Source organism: Tinamus guttatus, unplaced genomic scaffold (assembly GCF_059628265.1).
Source record: "Tinamus guttatus ecotype Peru unplaced genomic scaffold, ASM5962826v1 Tinamus_guttatus_pri_ptg000133l, whole genome shotgun sequence".
Classification (NCBI taxonomy): domain Eukaryota; kingdom Metazoa; phylum Chordata; class Aves; order Tinamiformes; family Tinamidae; genus Tinamus; species Tinamus guttatus.
In genome coordinates, this window is record NW_028288667.1 from 2269744 (window position 1) to 2284251 (window position 14508).

The window sequence follows — 14508 nt, forward strand, 5'->3', positions numbered from 1 at the left end:
CTGTTTTCTGACTTAAGACTTGGGGTGCTTTTCTCCTTTCCAGATGCTTCTTTGTTCTGCCCTGGGAGTCTGTAGCAAGGATAAGTTTCATAGGTATTTTAAAGAGGACTCCTTAGGTAAGCAACATACACTGTTACATGTTACATTAAACACATGAATATATATATTTATAAAGATTATTGTAATTGCTGTGTCTATATAAAGAAAAAGCTAGATCAAGGACACATGGATTATCCTTATCCCTGGATTGTTACACTACGAGGTTATATCAAAGTCCCTGTCCTGGATTGCCTGCAAAGTAAAGCCTTTTGGTCAGAAAGAAGCAGGATTCTAGTCATCTTAAAATATTAATATTCTTTATTTGCTTGAATATTATGAAAAATACGAATAAGACTCCTAAAGATGGACTGAGCAGCGTTGAAGGTTGCTGTCTATTTGAACTTTTTCCTTTTCTTTGAAAACCTTTTTGCCTCTAAATTTAGATCATTATACCCAAACTTAGCTAGGGAAAAGGGCCCTTGGTATTTTTTTTTCTTGTTTGTAATGACTCTATCATACACTCCTGTAGATACTCCTGTAGATACTCCTGTAGATACTCCTGTAGATACTCCTGTAGATACTCCTGTAGATACTCCTGTAGATACTCCTGTAGATACTCCTGTAGATACTCCTGTAGATACTCCTATAATCATATACAAAGTGTTTTTGAAGAAAAAAGGGGCTTGTTTCTGTTATCTGTCTTGTATGTGTTAGTTCTAAGCTACTTTTCCAGCACTGTGTTAGTTCCACATCTAGGCTTTGAAGGGCAACAGAGGCCCTTCAGCATGTAAACTCATTGTACTATTTGTCCTTGTTTTTTAAAGGAAGTTTTATCATACTCTAATCAAAATCTTAAATTCATTCTTCATTCCTCCCTCTCTTCTGAAGAGAGACATAGCTGCTATGTTTGACCCTACTAAATTTCTTTAACACATATTTGTGTTTCAGTGATTATACCGAAGATTAGAGAAGCGTTGGGAGTTGGTGTGTCTCCCACCACCCCACTCCACACCCCCCCCCCCCCCAAAAAAAAAAAAAAAGGACAAAAGTTATCACAGCTTCCTTCACTGAGCCTTCTCTGCTTAGGATAATGAAGCATTATTGCAGAGTGCCAAGGTGGTAGAAAACTTTTTTATTATTATTTTTATTATTTATTTTTCCCTTGTTAGTAGAAGGGAAAAGCAGCTCCCATCTTCCTTATGCTTGTGCCTGACCAATTATGCTGCCACTCTTCTGGTGTTGTGCTTTCATAGGTGCTACTTTCACAAAGTAGCAGAATGCTGGATTTACTGCATTTTACTATTCAACCAGAATTTTCAGGTTAGATTTTTTTTTTTAAAAAAAAGGAAAGAAAAAAAGAACATGCTTAACAGCCGTTGGCTGAGGCCACCATAGCAGTGAGACAATTGGCTTCTGTCATCCCTCTGACCAGAAAGTTGAACAAAGGAATTTACAAGATTCAACTGCAATGCAGGGCATTGCTCAGCACTGGATCTTAAACCCATTCAGACTGAAGCTGCTGCAGAGGACAGTAACTCATTTATAAACAATCCGAGAGGACTGGCTGGCTGTAAGTGCCAGATACTTTAATCCTCTGGTAAGGAAGAGCCCCCAGAATTAAGCCGTTCCCATTAGATGCTCCTCTTTGAATTGCAAATTCTGTAGAAAAAGTGTTTAGCTATAACCTAGTTCAAGAAGTTACGGCAATGTAGAAATTTTCACTCATGCGACTTGATTAGATGTCAACTTTTTATTGTTGTGAGGTCTCAATAGATGAAATTCAGATTGAAAAATAGTTCTGTCTGCAAAACATTCAGATTTGTACAGTTGTCACATGATGACAAATTAATATGTTTTTTATTCTGTGGCTTTTAAGTAGCTAAACTGAAACAAATTGCATTATATTTATTAAATACCTTTATGGAGAAGAATAGTTCTATTTGGTACAAAAGTATAAAATAAATTGATCATTTGTTTATTTTATTCTTTTTTTCAATAGTCTTTTTAAGTAGTGTCAGCTTTTAGAAATGTTTTTCAAAACATTAACATTCCTTTTTTTGTGGCATGAATTTGTATCTCTTCAATGAACAGAATATGTTCATCTAGAAATTTGGGAACTTTGCTTAAAATAACTACAAATTATATTGCTGTTTAAAACAGACCTGAGATCTGTAACAAAGTGCTTTGGGGGAGGCCCATTAGTGCCTCTGAACTTGGTGCACTCACAGGGAGGATCAGGTAAGACCTAGAATGAGTGAAAATAGTTACATCTTGTCACATTTGGGAAAGGAGGAATAGCCACAGTTGGCCTTGCACGATGGATAAAATATGTCCTATTCTCTTCAGTTATATTGGTCCCTGAATCTTAATCGGTTACAGTTCTTCCTGACCCTCTGCAATTATTGCTGAATCAGTACAAGCAGAATCTTAGAAATTTAGATTTACTTAGAAAAAGATTATTTTAGATTGTATATCATATATCTCATGATTTTTAAGCAGCAAAATAGCTGCTTATTTTTCTGTACACTAGAGCCATGGTGATTTTTCTTTTGGTTCATAATAGCAATCATTTTACATATTGTGTTAAAGTGACCGAGATGTTTCTGTAGAACTCTTAATAAATATTCTAGACAGGATTTATAGTATTTCCATTTGTGGTGGTGAAATAAGGCTATTACTTTTATAAATTTTGCTCTTCAGGAGTATGTATGAATAATTTAGTCAGGAGTCTAAGCTTTTCATATATTGCCACCTGCTCATTATTCAGAAATTTTAGTTAGTCTGCTGTTGCCCTAGCAACATACTCAAAATTAGTGTTGCATCTATGGAAAGCTTTTGTTTATCTAGCAAAGCCCACTATCCAATCTGTATTATTGCAGGATGTATTTTAAGTGGATACTCCTAGGTTTTAGCCATAGTTTTTTTTTTTTTTTTTTTTTTTTTAAAGTGACATTAATTGAAATTTGTTATCTCTGTTTTTTAACTGTTCACAAATATTGATAGTTATTTACTTTCCAAAAAGAATTCTGAAGTGTCTTAACGTCTGTGTGTAGTAATACCACTGTAATATCTTTTTTCTCTCTCTGTCTCCTGCCCTTCTCTCAATTCCATCCTTTCTCTCCCTCCTGTCTTTGTGCTTGTGGGGTTACCATTAGCCAAAGAGGAAAGAATAATTCCCTCTTCAGAGGTTTTGAAGCTATTAATGCCATAGCTAAAAGAAAACTCTCCTATAGCTTCAGTTGAAGCTCCAAGTTGAACATGTCCATCTTACAAGATATACCAATGCCATTTACTTCTGGAACAATGTCTATAAGTAGAGCTGAAGTTCTGGAATTTTTGAAGGGAGAAAAGTAAGCTGTGAAAATATACAACATTTCAAATCCTCTGTATTGACATACAGCAAGAGAAAAGCCACAATCCACTTCCTAGCTTTTTGTTTGTTTTTGTTTTGTGGCCCATACCCACCTTTTGCATTGTGTTGTCCCTTGCTCAGTTTCCCCCCAGAGTTTCTCACCTTCTCTTTCTGTGTGGGTAGCAGGTAACCCATGCCAGCTCTAAAGGCATCTTGTTGTTCCTGCCTTATCTAATCAACATGTTGATTTTCAGATTGCCTAAATAGTAACAAAGGTTTTCTACTGAATTAACAAACCATAGTCAACCTTTACTTCTACAAAAGTATTTATTTGCAGACTTTCGAGTCTCTCTTCCTCTGAAGCACTAGATGAGGAGTTTGAGTCCTTGCATGTGTGCGTGTGCATGCACGTGTATGTGCTTCCTGACACAAAAGGATGCTGGTAGCCATTACTGCAAGTCTGGAATGTTTTAAGGCTATACAAGGCTGTAAAGAGAGTATAGTTAGAAAGGACGTCTTGGAAGTCACAAGCTTTCCAGAAGGTACTATTACTATTTTCACGAAACATCTGCTTTTGGTTTATAGTGATCTTAAGGATATTTGATCTTAAGGATTTTTAATCTTGGCATCTGATAACTGGAGACTTCTTAGATATGAGGTTGTGGAGAGGTGCAGTAAAGAATAACTGAAGCGAGTTATAACTGTGAGATTGCGCCTACATTGCTCTTGCTGTATTCACGGTGTAGCTTCCTGCTCTCTTGGTTTTTAGGCATCTGATATCTGAAAGCATATTCCCAGGCTCACAGTTGTTTAGAATTCTTTGGGTGATAACGTAACAATTTGAAGTCAGCTTCCCAAACACAGATTTTTACAAACATGAGAAAAGGTCTGTTGTTTGGGTTTTTGTTATTTCTGGTTTCTGGGGGTAGATGTTATTGTTTGGACACTTCTATTTCAGCTGTGCCTTTGCAGAAATGAACACTAGTTTTGAATAAACATCTTGCAGGTCACTATTTCCGCTCACTTGTTAGAATCTGATGGTCACTGAAACTTTTTGCTGGGATAGACAAATGCTTAGTATTATTAGTAGCCAAGCAATGTCTTTACCAAAAAAACTTTTATCTTCCCAGCTGCCTAAATTTGAAAGCCCTGTATGAGTTGGCCATGCTTTCTAAATGAGATGCATGCAAAATCAGTACATTGTAAAGAAAGGTTATTTGTACACCCTGTACCTCATGGATACTGGCTTTCATTTCACAGGGGAGAAAAAAAAATGTGAGATTTGGGAGTAAAATAATGGTGGTGAGGAGAGAATATCCAGTGCGACAATACAAGTTTGCTCTGGGAGCTGGTACTTAAAGTAGATACTGTAATTAACAAAAAAAAAAAAAAATCCTGTTCAGCATATGAGACTTTCATATATCTGCCCCCTGCTGTTTCAGTTGGCTTATTCAGCTACTTCTGGAGAAGAAGAAGTTGGGTGAGAATGTACAAATGGAGACTGTTTAGAATAGACTGAATTTTAACTTTCTCTTGAACTGTAGTTTCTATAAAGGTATGAATATAAAGGCAAACATACCTTGTTTGTTAGGCTTGCATTAGACTGCTATTCTTGAGACTAAACTTACGTTTAGTTTAAGTTTTTCCTTTATATTTTACCAACAAGGAAACGGGTTAGAACACCTACAGCGAAATTATGAAGGCCTTGAAAGGCTTTTAAAAGACTTATTTTAGACTTCACAGAATGAAGGAGAATGGTTGGTAATATGAGCAGCTGGGAGTGGAAGGAGAGCAAGTTACAGTGATAAAGTTCATCTGACAAAACTGAGTAACTGACTTTGGCCTGGTGATATATTCTCTTTGCTGGTTTTGCACACTGTTTAATATGAGGCTTTTCTTGATTGTTTGCTTAAACTGCGGAAGCTCTGCTTTATTTGCTTTATTAATCAGCAGGATTTTCTCTAGATTCCTGAAGAAAATCTGTAGTTAAATGTGATCTGAGTAGTTCTTATTCCAGCTTATGAATTTAGAGTTTATACTCACAACACTACTTTTTTTTTCTTCCCCATCCCTCTTCATTGATCATGACCTTAAGGACCAGAATTTATGAAATTTATGACTACTTAATAACTGTAGGATTTTCTCCAATAAAATTTGTTTTCTATTGAGTCTTTCTCTTCCTAAGGGACAAGACTTGAATCGCCTGGTATGGAAGGAAGACAGAATTTATCTTTCAGTGTCTTAGTCACCTTGTGTTCCCAAAAGCATTCTTTCCATGCTCTTAGTAATACCTTCTTTTGATAAATGCTTTTTCTTTCTTCTTCGAAAAGTCTTGTCATATGAAGGTCCTTTTATAGAAATTGTAAATGAGTAAATATGCCGTGTATACAACACTTGTAATTCTGGCTATAAGTAAACATCTAGTTTTCCGAAGCACTTATCTAGTAAATCATTCCTTATAATGATTTACTAGATAAGGAGTACTTGGGAAAGATTTTTTTTTTTTAATTTAATATTCTGTGGATGCCAGAAGTATTATTCCCATTTATTTAATTCCTAGCATACAAAATTTAGACTTTTTATTTATAGTCTGTCATGGACAATCATTCCCACCAAATGGATACTTGCTTATTTTGTGTCTGTTGTCCAGAAGACACTTGAAATGTAATTGCATTTAGTCTTTAAGGCTATCTGTGCATAGTCAGTGTTTTGGAGTTGCTTAAAAATTTATGCCTTTAGCCTAATGTCTTCTGTATTTAGATCTGTGCATCATTTTGTTAAACTTTATAGCAATGCCTAATTGGTAATCAGTTTCTAAACAGTAGTAAAAATGATTTTTATATACTAGTAACGAACTAGTAACAACAAACAACTAGTAACAAACAAACAACATTTAATTTCTTCGAACAAAAAAAAGAACAGGGACAGACTTATTGTAGCTTAATCATTATACCTTTTAAACCGATATGGTGCAAATGAAAATTGCAGGACTTCAGGAGTTGTGCTCTTTTTTGGAAGAGAGGCTTTTTAAAGTAAGATCACAGGAACTAAATACAGAGTAGGTATTCATGACTACCCTGAACAGAAAGAAATAACTTTATCTGTACCCTTAGGTAAATTACATTTGTCCAGTGGAATATCTTGATACTTATTAGCAGTTCAGTAAACGTAAAAAACAAGCATGGTAAAGTGGATAAAATTCATTGTATGGTCAGAAATACAGTTCATGCAGAACCTATTATGTTTTGTAGATATGACAGACATTGCTAATGCTGTCTCCCTTGAATAATTTCACATTTAACTGAGAAAAGTTGTTCTCGTTTTCTTTTAGGTTCATAGATGAACTTCATTTTGCAATTCTGGTAAGTATTCCATTTGATGTAGCATCCCATCCTGATATTTTTTTTCCCCCCCCAAATAATGCTGCTTTGGGGAATTTGTGGAGTCTTCTCATTTTAATTTGCTTGTTTTTGTTTACCTCTTTCTTCAGTGTTATCTAGGTCAAGAAGCTCGTTTTTTAAACTCTTTTTTTTGGTCTTGGAAGAATTCATTGATTTCTTTCCTCAGGCTTCCTGCTAAAACCAAAAACTATGGGTAAAATCTCTTAAGTTTTAGCCTTGTGCTTCCTCCAGAAGTTTGCGTGCCTTTTTTTCTGTCCCTGGAATATAAAAGCCTGTGAACATCACTTTTTTTTTTTTTTTTTTTTTTTTTGAATGGATCCCTTGTGTCTTAAATGATTGCATATTGCAGAGATACTAACATCTGTCTCACCAGTATATCTGATGTAACAGAGCATGCTATCTTTTTGCTTTTTTGGCCAATTTAGTTTTTGTCTGTGCAAATGCTTAAATTGGCATTTTCTTTAAGACTTAATTCAGGGCAGTTCAGTCCCCTTTGACCATCAGATGCCCATTTTGAGCCATCTTGTGGGGTATTTTGGCCATGCATTGGGTTGCATAATATAGCCATAAATAAAAAAAAGATGAAAATAACAATTTTTTATAATCGCCTAGTTGTACTTATTTTTTCAGTGCAACTAACATAAAGGATTTTCTTTTAAGAGAGGTGTTTTGAAGTGGCTGAGGGGCATATCATCACTCTTCATCTTTAAGGAGCCTAGAGAATCTTTTCTATTTAACGAGCATCTGATTGCTTGACAGATGGTTTCTCTCTTAAATACGTTCCATGTGTTCGATGTGTTGTGCTTTTGTATAGCTTTAAATTTAAATTGAATTGAAACTCTGATATTTGCATATCTGTTGCTGAGATTAAAATGCCTGTTTTGTCAGATAGGATATGTAATTGAGTGTTTGATAGCACATAAAACTTCCACATGTTTCTAGCTGAAGATCAACTAGCTCGAAGTCACTAATGAACTTGTAGGCACCAAGCACTCCAACTCCTGTTCCCAGGATATAAGGTTTCTAATTTGTCAAAAGCATATTCCTTCTGCATGTTGTCTTAGTTAGAAGTCTTACAGACATTATTCTTACTGTACATTCAATTCAAATTATTTTCCCACCACACACGTTCTAATGAGTTACGTCTATATTCTTTTGCACATAGCTGAGTTTGGCATATCTCTGTATGAAGACATGTATAAAGCTGTAGATGCAACATCAAATGGCCATCTATGCAGTGTGGGTAACTTGTTTCCTGCGTAGTTTTTTTTACTAAGTTTAAAATTCTTTCCCATCTCTTAAAGAGAAATATTGATCATTGTTATCATTGGTGGTTTTCCTACGGTTTCATCATCGTGCTTGTAAGCAAGCCCCCATGTGAAGGAATTAGAAACATTGTCTTTTGCAGTTATCATAACTAGATCTACATTTTGAGATATTCCACAATAGGCTGCCACTCTCTCTCCTCTTTTCCTTTCTATTTCATTTGCTTCTCACTTCACCCTTCTTTCCTCATCTCCCACTGTAATAAAATCTGCCACCAGAGAGCATACCTTCCTGCATCAATCTATATGGAACAGCAGTAACTGTATTTTGATGTACTTTGAATGAGTAAGCTAAACAAATGTCTTAATGAGTCCTGTATAGGCATTATCAAGATTAAAAACATGTAGCCTGCATCTGTGAAGCTCTGGCGTGGAGCTGAATCAAAGAAATAGCTGGTTTGAGGGGTAGTATGAGGAGGTACAGTCAGCAGGTACCTCCAGCCTGGTGTATGCAAGGAAGACCAGCTTTTCCAGGAAGCTGTCACCTTAGATAAAGGAAGAAGTTTAACACCTCTTTCTGTGTGAACCCACTGGTCAGGGATGGCAGCTGAGATGCATGGAGTGTGCTCTGCTGACCTTTGCAGCCAGGTGGTTTGGAGGATTTGAAGATGCAGCACAAAAGGGAAGAGATGAAGAGAATAATAAATGTGGGAATATTTAGAAATGTCATGGACTGAGCAGTCTTGGCACCAAAAAAGCTATTTTGCCTTTCCTTTGTCACACAAATATATGTCCTGATCACCTATTTACCAGGATTGACGGTCTTCCAAGATCTTACCCCCCCATTCTGTGGAGTCTCCAAATGAGCAGTGGTGCCCCAGTTGTCATGCTAGCCTTACTTGGCATGTGTGATTGTTCTGAGAGGTCGTTAGAAAACTGTAAAAGTAAGGACTATTCTTCTGTAGTTTGACAATTTAGAATAATCTGAGGATTATTCTGCTGAGCATCATGATAGTGCTAAATGTGAGATGGTGTTAGTTTCTCATAGACAAGAGAGCTATAGATCTCTGGTATAGGTTTCAAAAGTAAATTAGCATATCACGTGATTGTCTTTTTTTACTTTAGAACTGGTCTGACTCTTTTAGAGAATGTGAATGGAGAAAGTCAATAAAATCTGTACAACCATTTTATAGCACATTTATAGCTTCACAAAGCTTTTGCATCGTGTGCTTGGGAATTGCTAACGAAGAGCTCTAGGCAGGCTCTGCGCGTTCCGGTGGCTGGTTTGGGCTCATGGCATTGCGGTGCCCAGCTGATCATTTTCTCTGTCTTGGTGCTTTGACAAGTGCCTCAGCTGTCTGCTTGAGCACAGCCCTACAAGTGCCCAAGTGATCTGCTTGGTGTGTTTGTGCAGTGAGCTCTCTGAGGGAGCAACACAGAGCCCTGAGGACTGCGGGAGGTATTATGGAAAGCACATCTTCAGTAATTCCACATAATGAAGCAAAATGACAGTGTGATGCAGATATGTGAAATCTCTGTTTTGAGAATATTATTTTAATATTCTATTTCAGGAGTATAACATCTATGGACATCTTTGCATTTTTTTTTTTCTTCGCCAAAGCTGTTTTAGGCCTAATCAGTTAGCATAGAGATCATCAAAAGTCTTTTTTTTTTTTTTTTTTTTTATAGTGACTTTTAAAAATACTGCTTTTCTCTTACCCAGTTAAATATTTTTGCTATTTTTTACTTACTGAATACTTCTAGCTTTGGGGAGATGATTGTAAAGACAAGACAGTTTGCTTCGGTTATGAAAAGAGGGGATTGTATTTTTTTTTCTTTATAATGTTTGTTATCTCCATTCTAACGAGGAAATATTTTAAGATTAAAATACTTCCTTTTTAAAGACAGTAGGATGTTTTGAACTGAAGAATAACCTTCAAATGCATGTTTTTTACTGCAGGTTGCATAATTTTTTTTTTTATTTTGTTCTTATGCCAGACAGTTTTTTGTATTGTCAGATTCACCATGAGATAATGAGTGTGGGTTTTGTGTGTGCGTTTTTTGGCAGGGGTGGGTGTTTGTTGCAAATCATGACAGTTGATTTCATCAAGATCAAGGTCGTTTGCCTTTTAAAAACAAGTTGGGCACTGACAAATCTACCATCAGAGCTGTTATAGCTTTAATATAGACCATACAAAAATTCACTGCCAAAGAACTGTATGGGGTTTTTTTTCTATGTTAAGTAATGAATAGCACATCAAATTTTGCATATCAGTATATCTAATTTGGATAATCCATAACCTTTATTTAAAAACAAAGAAAAAACCTACCAGCTGAGATATGTTTGTGTCTAATCTGACAGCACAGATGAAAGTAGTGATATTGGCCCATGGAAAACTGAACGCGTGTTGTCAGTTTGTGGTGTCAGGTTACTTTAAGATGCTCTTTGTAATTTATGCTTTTGCTCCCTAACATTTTTGATTGCATACGTAATCTTTAGCATCCATGGCCCTCAACATAATCTTTCATCTGTCCTGTTAACTCTAGAAGCCTATTTCTTGACTTTCTTCTCATTTAGAAGCAGCTTGAGAGGTAAGAGTAATTTCTCTGCTCTCAGGTTTCTCTGAATGATGTGAGCTTAGCCATCAAAATCTTTTTGTCGCTGCACTTGCTTCTCTAGCGCTTTTGTTGGTGCAGTGGTGTCAAGTGAGAAGGGTGTTCATTTTTCATACCCCAAGCCAGCAGGACTACGCTAGCAAAAATCTAAAGACAAGCCATGTAGTATTTTATAAGCATTTCTAAGTAGTTGTTTCCTTGTACCTTTCTAGACATGCACATCCTTTTTGAGGAGAGGCTCAGTCACTCAATATATGTAGTTCCTACTAACCTAATGCTTCACCGTTTCTGAAATGCATACCTTTTTCAAAGGTTAATGCTATAATATTGTTCAGGCTAAAATGGCTTTTGCATTCCACAGTAAGTTGCACTGTGCAGATGCTTGCCAGCAAAACAATGATACTAAAAAGTGTTTTCAATGAAATGTCATGGAATCTTTCAGAAATCTTTTCTGTCTTTCTAGCCTTTTCCCTCTCTCCACAACTCACCCCCTCCCCCCCTCCAAAAAAAAAAAAAAAAAAAAAAAAAGAGAACAGATCTTAAAGGTGTTGCAATCTTAAAAAGTGCTTAAACAGTTTACCGCTGCTTTAGTGATGTTTTGACTGTCTGAATGAGAGGGGGCTAGCCTCAAACTTGTTTTACAATATCAGAATTTAAGTTTAAATAGAATCTACTGAAATAATATGTATTGAAAATTGGGGCATGAACTCTGGTCTGTCAGAAGAGCGAGCTCTGTTATTGATGTTGTGTTGTTCCGCTAGTCAAAACAAGGATTGTATGTTTTAGACAACATCCTAGAATGCAGGCCTTAGTTGTCTGCCTTTTTTTTTTTTTTTTTTTTTTACAAAAAGTGTGTATTTTGGTGGTGTACCAAAAAAAAAACCAAACTGTAAGCCCATTAAATCTAACAGTAGGGAGGGTGGCACTGAAAAAAGCAGCCTTAAAGGAAGCTCTTTCACATCTTAGATTTTTAATGATGAGTATATCCTTAAGACGGTTTCATTCACTGTGAGGAAGCCAGGTGAAGTTGTTCATTTCCTTTGATGCACTTTGGTCTGATTGTTCATAGTCTGAAAGTGCAAAGTGAAGTCCAAGAAGAGAATTGATACCTGAATGATAGCACTTTGCGCACAGTGGAGCAGCCCCAGAAGATCCAGTGCTCCAGCTAACGGTGAAGTGTGGTTTTACATGCTTTTTTACATGCTTTTACAGATTATCAAGATGACCAGATGTTTGGCAGTTAGTGTCTGATAAATCTTATTGCAGTGCATTAAGATGATGTCCCTTACCCTTCAGTCATACTGACTTTGCAAAGAAGTCAATAGACAGCAATGTGATGGCGTTGTCTTCACACGAGTGTGGAGCTCGGTATCTTGGTGTAAGCAGGCTCTGAAGGTCTCTGAGCTAAGAAGCAAGGCCAAGCATGAGTGCTCGAGGTGTAAACATCTCTTCTGCCAACATTTGCTGTCAGGGTAATAGCTCCAATAGAGGGGACAGCACAGATAAGTAAGGGAGAAGATAACCTTGTGTAACCAGTGGAACAAGATTAACTAAAGCATATTTATGAGAGCCTTTATCAGGATCACAATTTCGAGATTTTTTTCCTTCTGTTTTCTGAATTTCTGTTGGAGAGAGATTTCTCAAATAAGTCAGCAAATAAATACCTAATGGTAGGCTTAATATTATTTTCAACCAGGTGATTCTTTTTTTTTAAAATGCTCCCTACACTCAGTAGGTGGTGGCATGTGATTTGCATAGGTAGTAGAACACATCCTGTTCTTAATTCACTTTGTAAAAGGTAGGGCAACAGCATGTTTCGCTTTTGTATGTTATGCTGATTTACTGTCATATTATTTCTTTGAAAATGAGGTTGCTAAATAGCTTGCTAAATTGAATCAAACAAGTATCTTCATTGCTAATGCAGTAAATAGTATAACTTAATTATTAGTGTATAGCTTAAACCTCTGTAGTTAGGGAAAACCATAAATCTGTTATGTAACTGTATTAAAGTTAGTGCAGCATGGATTCATTTGTATGGTGTCTTTCAGTATAAAGATGTAAACAAGTTTGTTTTTTTGTTTGTTTTCGTTTGTGCTTCCAAGATGGACAGTTTTATTTATTTAAATGCTACAGAAACGATAAGATTAGTCCTGCATGATCAAAATAACAGTTAAGAGACCAGAGGAAGTCTTTATTCCTAGTTAATAGTTTAATGGTTTCAAATTTAAGACACTAGGAAACATTAGGAACTAATGCTAAGACATTAGGAAAACATGCAGGAAGTCTGTGCACAGTGTTGTTTTTATGTTGGCATTTTGGAAAATGAAAAGAGCTGTCCCTACATGATTCAGTTTTTTATGCCTTGTAAATTGGAAAGTTACTTTTTATTTTCTGTTAAATGAACGATCATAAGATCAGCTGCTACAAGTTAATAAAAACCGTGTAGTGGCTTAAAAAGTCTTCACAGACTTAAAGTCTTACAGGCTAAAGAGAGTAGTAAATGAATGAGGATATGGAAAACTTTTTGATAGCAGTGAGTTCTTCAATACAGCTGCTGGTGACATGAATCTTACTTGCCAAAATTGACTGTTTCTTCCTCCCCTTTGAGTTTGTCAGAGTTTGTTGATCCTCAAGAAATAGGAAGCTGAATGCAATAATTCTTCCTAGTTTTTATTAATGTAAGATTGAGATAATTCAGAGCTATACCTTTCTGCTTAGGGCGTAGACACTTTCCCCTTTCATCCTAATAAAGAACTGTGTGTTTGTGTGTGCGTATGCATCTATGAATCAAAGAGCATAGAAATTGGTGAAATCCAGCATTGGTTGGTTCCTACTAGTTAGAAACTAATAACCTACGAGTGTGACTTCCGTGGGCTTGTGTATGTGTGTGGAAGGGTCTTTCTCCTAAGAGGAAAGTCAGTTGTCTAGCTAAGAGCTAGCAGAGATAGGAAAGTCAGGAGAAAAAAAAAAGTTTATAGTAAAAGCAAGGTGACAAGAAAAATGTATAATTGGCAATATCTTCTATTACACTGATGTAATCTGCCTTCAGCGATTTCAAAACTAAGTTTTGAGCACATGCCCAGCCTGTTTACTGAATCTGATGGTGAGGGTGGCTCTTGTCATACTTGTATACAACACTGCTGCTTCTGGCTTCAAATTTTAATAGATTAAATATTTTTATGCTTTTTGTAGCATAGATACACAGTACAACAGGTTTGGCTTTGTCCAAAGTTTCATGTAAACTTGAGGGTTTTTATTTCAGGAAGAATAGAGATAGATAATTGAGCGCTTTTAAGCCTTTGCTGCTAGGCCAGTAAAGTAATTTTTAAAGATAAATACAGCTTTACAAGTATGAAGATGAAATCTGAAGGGGGCTGAGATGACATAAACTGCTGCATACAGTATGGTAATTCCTGAGCAACTTGAAACAAGACTGATTTAGGGGCCTTATTACAGAACCTGACTTTTGACTGTCAGGGTAGGGGGTGAATCAATTACAAGTTCAGTAAAAGGTAGATAAATACTGCCCAGAGCAACGGATGCTGTTTAGACCTGTGATAGAATCTGTTCAAATATCTGGTGAACAGAAGTCTCTCTCAGAAAGATGCTCTCATCTTACCACCTTATTGACAGTTTCTACTTTGTGTTGAATACAGATTTCCACCCCCACCTTTCTAATCCAATCTAATCCAGTCCTGAATTTGATTGATACCAGTTCTTTGGACATCTGTTCCTGAGATCTCTTCCAGAACAATGATATCAATAATAGCTTTAACAAAGAAAGATAAATCACCTTCTGTTTTCTTTTGTGTTCTCTTTAAAAGAAAAAGGATTT